Source organism: Coregonus clupeaformis, unplaced genomic scaffold, assembly GCF_020615455.1.
Source record: "Coregonus clupeaformis isolate EN_2021a unplaced genomic scaffold, ASM2061545v1 scaf2963, whole genome shotgun sequence".
NCBI lineage: Eukaryota > Metazoa > Chordata > Actinopteri > Salmoniformes > Salmonidae > Coregonus > Coregonus clupeaformis.
The window spans coordinates 39382-48144 of record NW_025536417.1 but is presented as its reverse complement, the minus strand read 5'-3'; positions in this window follow the sequence as shown (position 1 = coordinate 48144).

Here is an 8763-nt window from a genome sequence, read left to right as displayed (position 1 = left end):
CCAGGGTAGAGATGGCCAGTGTATTGTACCCCAGGGTAGAGATGGCCAGTGTATTGTACCCCAGGGTAGATATAGCCAGTATATTGTACCCCAGGGTAGAGGTGGCCAGTGTATTGTACCCCAGGGTAGAGGTGGCCAGTGTATTGTACCCCAGGGTAGAGGTGGCCAGTGTATTGTACCCCAGGGTAGAGGTGGCCAGTGTATTGTACCCCAGGGTAGAGGTGGCCAGTGTATTGTACCCCAGGGTAGAGGTGGCTAGTGTATTGTACCCCAGGGTAGAGCTGGCCAGTGTATTGTACCCCATGGTAGAGGTGGCCAGTGTATTGTACCCCAGGGTAGAGGTGGCCAGTGTATTGTACCCCAGGGTAGAGGTGGCCAGTGTATTGTACCCCAGGGTAGAGGTGGCCAGTGTATTGTACCCCAGGGTAGAGGTGGCCAGTGTATTGTACCCCAGGGTAGAGGTGGCCAGTGTATTGTACCCCAGGGTAGAGGTGGCCAGTGTATTGTACCCCAGGGTAGAGGTGTCCAGTGTATTGTACCCCAGGGTAGAGGTGTCCAGTGTATTGTACCCCAGGGTAGAGGTGTCCAGTATATTGTACCCCAGGGTAGAGGTGGCCAGTGTATTGTACCCCAGGGTAGAGGTGGTCAGTGTATTGTACCCCAGGGTAGAGGTGGCCAGTGTATTGTACCCCAGGGTAGAGGTGGCCAGTGTATTGTACCCCAGGGTAGAGGTGGCCAGTGTATTGTACCCCAGGGTAGAGGTGGCCAGGATGCACATCCACTGGTAACTCCCATGTGTGTTTGGTTTAGCGAAGAGCAGAGTAAATGTTTCATTGTTTTAATGGAACCGGGAGGCATGCTGTTTCTTCTGGATGCATCTCAGTAAACACACCAGTGATCTCACCTCATTAAAGGTGAGCCATGGATGTTTGCTTATCCTCTAACAGCATCAACTTTATCGACTTTATAATTTAGTATTTAAGGGAATTTAAGCAGGAATATTTTCTTGTCCTCTCTTCATTGGCAGTTGTTTGGCTGTACTTTTGCCTCCAACCCATCACCCATCTTTCCCATCCCATGATTTCTATTGACAATATCTTATCCTTTTTGTGCAGCAGAAGCTATTCAAAGCCCTTGTATGATTTCCCTTCATGTATAAAAAAAAAAAGGAGTTGTTGCTGAGCACATTGATCGTTGATTGTGGTTTATATCAGGAAACAGACGATTATAGACCATTAGACTTACCATTAGATTGTAGCAGGCACACAACAGCACATCTCTCTCTCTCCTATCACACACACACACTGCTGAAAAGGAGTGACTCCGTCAACCCGTCAACAGGCTATAATAAGCCCATCCCTCTCCAGATCTCCAGAATGTGATACCAGTGAAAGAGCAGAATGTGATACCAGTAAACACACAGCAATCAGTGCTGCTCCATTTGCCACCCTTCCTCTGGATAATCAAGATCACTAAATCCTCTAGTTTATGAGAGCGTGGAGAGTTATATAAAGTCCTTACTGCTGTTACTTTACCACACACAGCTCCATATCTCCTTAGGCCCTGTATGTGAATGTGTGGTTGATGACTGACCTCTCCTTACTATAGAGACAAAGGTCAGAGGTTAGAGGTCAAGCACTTGCCCTCTAGTGACAGCCAGTCAAACTCAGGTTCACTGCCCTCCCAGTATATACAAGACTGATCTCTTTCAGTCTTACACAGTCTCCAGTTGGACCAAGGTTCAGATTTCAGGCTGAATATGGGCCAGTTTCAGGAGGTTGATTCAGCCATCTTAGCTTCGTGTGTTGGCTTGGCCGGATGCTTGAGGCTTGCGTGACTGTGGTGTGGTGTGGTGGAGAGATGGATGAGTGTACTGGTCTGTAGTGTAGCGTGTGGTGGTACTCTGCTCTGCTGACAGAAATACGACTGCCTCATCTGATCCAGGATCAGTTCAGATATATTACTAATCTATATCACATATCTGCAGCCGGTATGGGAACTATGTCAAGGGAGAGAGAGAGAGAGAGAGAGAGAGGGTGAGAAATAAGCACATTCCCATTTTTTTTCAGTCACTAACTACATTTGACAAGCGGCCAGACCAGGCTGTCCCAATAACATCTCTATAGGTTGTATGAAACCGTCACCAGAGAAATGGCATGTCAACACACACACACCTATGAAAGTCAGATCTTGTTTTATCTGTGCTACCCTTAGTCCTACACTGACATAAAGGGTGCTGTGACTGTTATGTGTAATTACCCTCTTGGCCCCTGGGGTTCTGACTGACAGGCAGTGGAGTCATGCCCATAGGGGGTACAAGGGCACGTGCCCCCTCAGATTTCTCCTGTTAAATTAATAACTAAACTTCATTTTTAAGCCCATGTTTTATCATAATTATTTATAAAAGATCTGTCAGCGGTATTTTGCGGAGGGGGCACACTGACTGGGCCAGGCAAAGAGAAAAGAAACAGAGAAATATGGTTTCATAGCTGATCTTGTTTAAAAAATATATACATATAACACATTTTTTAAAGAGCATGGAGAGCGCGTGCAGCATGGAACAAAGATACGCTAGGCAGGACGCTAGATACTCCTGGTCAGTGGAGGAGGAGAGAGAGAGTGTTGAGTGACACACAGCGTTTGATTTGATTTTAGCTGCCGGTGATGGGCAGGACTCGCAGGAGGATTGTTTGTAAATTAATTTGATCAAGCTATGTAGCCTACTGATTACTTCTTGATGAATAAATAAAACAAAAATGTTTTGTTGTTTCTCTGTATTACTGGCCACCTAGCAATTTTATGAAGTTAGCTTTAGCTAGCCAGCTAGCGGTTCACAATCTCCTAACCTCATAATTAGCTACCAAGCCATTTCAGGCTATAAATCAAGTTAGAGTAGCTTGTCTAAGTATCTTAGCTGGCACGCCTGCTGGCAAGGTTGCTAGACTTTAGAAAAGCAAGCAATTACTGTACTGAATAAGACTCATTCCTTTCAATCATTCACCCTCAGTTTCTTTAAAAAAAGAACCACCGGTCAGGAGGACACAGACAGCTCAAGATGTATGCTTAGATATGCAGAAAAATACTTGGTTTGAATGTAATCTGGCACCTTATGATAACATCATGATATTTGTGTATTTATTAATTATGATGCCATGACATGTGCCTGTATCAGTGTTGGGGAGTAGGGAACTACATACAGTTAAACTAGTAATTGAACTGCATTTTGCAGAAGCTTGGTGGTAGTTCAACTAAATATAAATCTAGGTAGTGTTTTCAGTAGTAACTTTTTTCCATGTAGCGGTGTAGCTAACTACCGGAACTACACACTACTTTTTTTGCAACAAACAAAAATAAAATATGGGTGAAGTATAGGCAAGAATTCCTTTCTTTTTCAGCATCAGACCTGCCTAATTCTCCCTTGAAATATAGTTTTGTGTTTAATTGGACAATTTATACATTCTGTTAACATCTGACTCCAGACTGATCTGTTCTTGCAATTGTAGTCTATGACATTTCAGATTTAGATGTGATAATTTATCACAAAGTAGTTTGGATGTAAATCTTAACGCTACATCCTACAATGACATTCTAGATGATTCTGTGCTTCCAACTTAGTGGCAACCGTTTGGGGAAGGCCCTTTCCTGTTTCAGCATGACAATACCCCCGTGCACAAAGCGAGGTCCATACAGAAAGGGTTTGTCGAGATCGGTGTGGAAGAACTTGACTGACCTGCACAGAGCCCTAACCTCAGTCCCATCGAACACCTTTGGGATGAATTGGAACGACGACTGCGAGCCAGGCCTAATCGCCCAACATCAGTTCCCGACCTCACTAATGCTCTTGTGGCTGAATGGAAGCAAATCCCCACAGCAACGTTAGCTACTTTTTCAAAGTAACTTTAGTGAAGTAAACTATATTATTCTTAAGGGTAGCTTAACTTCTTCCAGTGTGAAGTAATTGGTAGCATGGTAAACTATACAGTATATTTCAGAGTAGCTTTCCCAACACTGGCCTGTATTGAGGATGTGTGTTATGATCCCATGTACTGTACTGTAATGTGGATGTAATATCCTAGGCATGTTAGTGCAGTATATTGACATGTGTGATTTACAACAGTCAGAATGACACTCATTAAAATGACAATTGAACAGGTAAAGAGGTATGCTTAGATGACCTATGCTGATTTTGTTATGGTTATGGCTCTAGATTGCAGAAAAAAAGCAGTTTTAGGTGTTTGAAAAACTACTGACAGGTATAGGTCATCAATATAGGCCATATGGAGGTTACTTACATAACCAAGAGACCGAATGTCACGATCGTCTGAAGAAGCGGACCAATACGCAGCGCGTGGAGTGAACATGATGACTTTATTTATTAAAGCAACCACGAAAAACAACAAATGACGATAGTGAAGTCCTCTGTAACACTGACAGAAACATGGAACAAAAACCCACAATACCCACGAGAAAACACACAGTATAAATATGGCTCCCAATCAGAGATAACGAGCCGACAGCTGTCACTCGTTACCTCCGATTGGGAGTCACCTGAATAATCACGAACAATCACCACACATAGAAATGAAACAACCAGAATACCCAACATAGAAATACACCCAAACAAGGAAAATGAACAACCCTGGCTCAATAATAAAGTCCATGGAGCCAGAGTGTCACAGTACCCCCTAAAGGTGCGCACTCCGGGCGCACCAGCATACAGTCTAGGGGAGGGTCTGGGTGGGCGTCTGTCCATGGTGGCGGTTCTGGTCCAGGTCGTGGTCCCCACCCCACCTTAGTCACTATCCGCTTCCGTAGCCCCCTCCACATGACCACCCCCCAACTAACCCCACCTGGATTAAGGGGCGGCACCGGACTAAGGGGCAGCACCGGACTTAGAGGCAGCACCGGACTAAGGGGCAGCACCGGACTAAGGGGCAGCACCGGGCTAAGGGGCAGCACCGGGCTAAGGGGCAGCACCGGGCTAAGGGGCAGCACCGGACTAAGGGGCAGCACCGGACTAAGGGGCAGCACCGGGCTAAGGGGCAGCACCGGGCTAAGGGACAGTACCTGACTAGCTGGCGGATCCTGGCTGGCTGGCTCAGGCGGATCCTGGCTGGACGGCTCTGGCGGATCCTGGCTGGCGGAAGGCTCTGGCTGATCCTGTCTGGCAGAAGGCTCTGGCTGATCCTGTCTGGCAGAAGGCTCTGGCTGATCCTGTCTGGCAGAAGGCTCTGGCTGATCCTGTCTGGCAGAAGGCTCTGGCTGATCCTGTCTGGCGGAAGGCTCTGGCTGATCCTGTCTGGCGGAAGGCTCTGGCTGATCCTGTCTGGCGGAAGGCTCTGGCTGATCCTGTCTGGCGGAAGGCTCTGGCTGATCCTGTCTGGCGGAAGGCTCAGTACAGACGGGCAGTTCAGACGGCGTTGGGCAGACGGGCAGTTCAGACGGCGTTGGGCAGACGGGCAGTTCAGACGGCGTTGGGCAGACGGACAGTTCAGGCGCCGTTGGGCAGACGGGCAGTTCAGGCGCCGTTGGGCAGACGGGCAGTTCAGACGGCGTTGGGCAGACGGACAGTTCAGGCCCCGTTGGGCAGACGGCAGACTCTGGCCGTCTGAGGCGCACCGTAGGCCTGGTGCGTGGTGCCGGAACTGGAGTTACCGGGCTGAGGACACGCATCTCAGGGCTAGTGCGGGGAGAAGCAACAGGGCATGCTTGGCCCTGGGGACGCACCGTAGGCCTGATGCGTGGTGCCGGAACTGGAGGTACCGGGCTGAGGACACGCATCTCAGGGCTAGTGCGGGAAGCAGCAACAGGGCATGCTTGGCCCTGGGGACGCACCGTAGGCCTGATGCGTGGTGCCGGAACTGGAGGTACCGGGCTGAGGACACGCATCTCAGGGCTAGTGCGGGAAGCAGCAACAGGGCATGCTTGGCCCTGGGGACGACATAAGGGCTAGTGCGGAGAGCCGGAACAGGGCATGCTGGACCCTGGGGACTCACATTAAGCCTAGTGCGGAGAGCAGCAACAGGACGCACAGGACTCGGGAGACACACAGGAGGCTTGGGGCGTGGTGTAGGCACTGGTGGGAAAGGGCTGGCGACGCGCACCGTATCCCTGGTGCGAGTGGCCGGAACAGGCCGGGCTGGGCTGGCGACGCGCACCGTATCCCTGGTGCGAGTGGCCGGAACAGGCCGGGCTGGGCTGGCGAAGCGCACCGTATCCCTGGTGCGAGTGGCCGGAACAGGCCGGGCCGGGCTGGCGAAGCGCACCGTATCCTTGGTGCGAGGGGTCGTAACAGGCCGGACCGTACTGGAGGCACACACCACTGGCTCTACCCCGGGAACTGGAACGGGCCGGACCGGACTGGATACACACCTCAGTCTCTCACGCCGTGCCTCTACATCTCCTTTCCCTACTTTGGCCAGTGACCCCCGTAACCTGGTTGCCTCTTGAATTCGCCCCTTCTCTGCCTCCGTTAGCCCCGTCGTCCAAGCCATGTGCCCCCCCCAAAAAACTTTTTGGGGTTGCCTCTCGTCCTTCCAACGATGATGGCCCTGCTGACGCCGTTGCTCCTCTCTCGCCAGGGCCTTGATCTTCCCCCAAGGTCCCTTGCCCCCGAGCATGTCCTCCCAGGACCACGATTTGCCCACCTGGGCCATCGCCAGCCTCTCGAGCTCCTTACCAGGCGCTTCCTCCCATGTCCAGCTGTCTTGCTCCTGGACACGCTGCTTGGTCCTTCTATGGTGGGTTTTTCTGTCACGATCGTCTGAAGAAGCGGACCAATACGCAGCGCGTGGAGTGAACATGATGACTTTATTTATTAAAGCAACCACGAAAAACAACAAATGACGATAGTGAAGTCCTCTGTAACACTGACAGAAACATGGAACAAAAACCCACAATACCCACGAGAAAACACACAGTATAAATATGGCTCCCAATCAGAGATAACGAGCCGACAGCTGTCACTCGTTACCTCCGATTGGGAGTCACCTGAATAATCACGAACAATCACCACACATAGAAATGAAACAACCAGAATACCCAACATAGAAATACACCCAAACAAGGAAAATGAACAACCCTGGCTCAATAATAAAGTCCATGGAGCCAGAGTGTCACACCGAAGACATGACTGCTGAGGTTAACTGGATAATACAGTGCCTTCAGAAAGTATTCACACCCCTTGACTTTTTTTCACATTTTGTTGTGTTACAGCCTGAATTTAAAATAGATTAAATTGAGATTTTGTGTCACTGATCTACACACAATACCCCATAATGTCAAAGTGGAATTATGTTTTTAGAAATGTTTACAAATTAATAAAAAATGAAAAGCTGAAATTAGTCAATAAGTATTCAAACATTTTGTTATGGCAAGCCTAAATAAGTTCAGGAGTAAACATTTGCTTAACAAGTCACATAATAAGTTGCATGGACTCACTCTGTGTGCAATAATAGTGTTTAACATTATTTTTAAATTACTACCCCATCTCTGTACCCCACATATACAATTATCTGTAAGGTCCCTCAGTCGAGCAGTGAATTTCAAGCACAGATTCAACCACAAAGACCAGGGAGGTTTTCCAATGGTTCGCAAAGAAGGGCACCTATTGATAGATGGGTAAAAAAAAAAAAAGCAGACATTGAATATCTCTTTGAGCATGGTGCAGTTATTAATTACACTTTGGATGGTGTATCAATACACCCAGTCACTACAAAGATAAAGGCGCCCTTCCTAACTCAGTTGCCGGAGAGGAAGGAAACCGTTCAAGGATTTCACCGAGGCCAATGGTGATTTTAAAACGGTTAGAGTTTAATGGCTGCAATAGGAGAAAATTAAGGATGGATCAACAACATTGTAGCTACTCCACAATACTAACCTAAATTACAGAGTGAAAAGAAGGAAGCCTGTACAGAATAAAAAATATTCCAAAACATGCATCCTGTTTGCAACAAGGCACTAAAGTAATACTGCAAAAAATGTGGCAAAGAAATGCACTTTTTGTCCTGAATTAAAAGCATTATGTTTGGGGCAAATCCAACATAACACATCATTGAGTACCACACGGCTGCATCATGTTATAGGTATGCTTGTCATCGGCAAGGACTAGGGAGTTTTTTTTAAATAAAAAGAAACGGAATAGAGCTAAGCACAGGCAAAATCCTAGAGGAAAACTTGGTTCAGTCTGCTTTCCAACAGACACTGGGAGATAAATTCACCTTTCAGCAGGACAATTACCTAAAACACAAGGCCAGAATTACACTGGTGTTGCTCACCAAGACGACATTGATTGTTCCTGAGTGGCCTAGTTACAGTTTTGACTTAAATCGGTTTGAAAATCTATGGCAAGACTTGAAAATGGCTATCTAGCAATGATCAACAACCAACTTGACAGAGCTTGAATACTTTTTTTTACAGAATAATGGGCAAATATTGTACAATCCAGGTGTGCAAAGCTCTTAAAGACTTACCATGAAAGATACACAGCTGTAATCACTGCCAAAGGTGATTCTAACATGTATTGACTCAGGGGGTTGAATACTTATCTAATCAAAATACATCAGTGTTTTTTTTTTGCATGCAAAAAAATCTTCCACTTTGATATTAGAGTATTCTTTGTAGATTGTTGAAAGAAATGACAATTTAAAAAATGGTAATCCGACTTTGTAACACAACAAAATGTGGAAAAAGTAAAGGGGTGTGAATACTTTCTGAAGGCGCTGTATCTACTGTATATCCTCTGAAATGGCTGATTGGTACCTT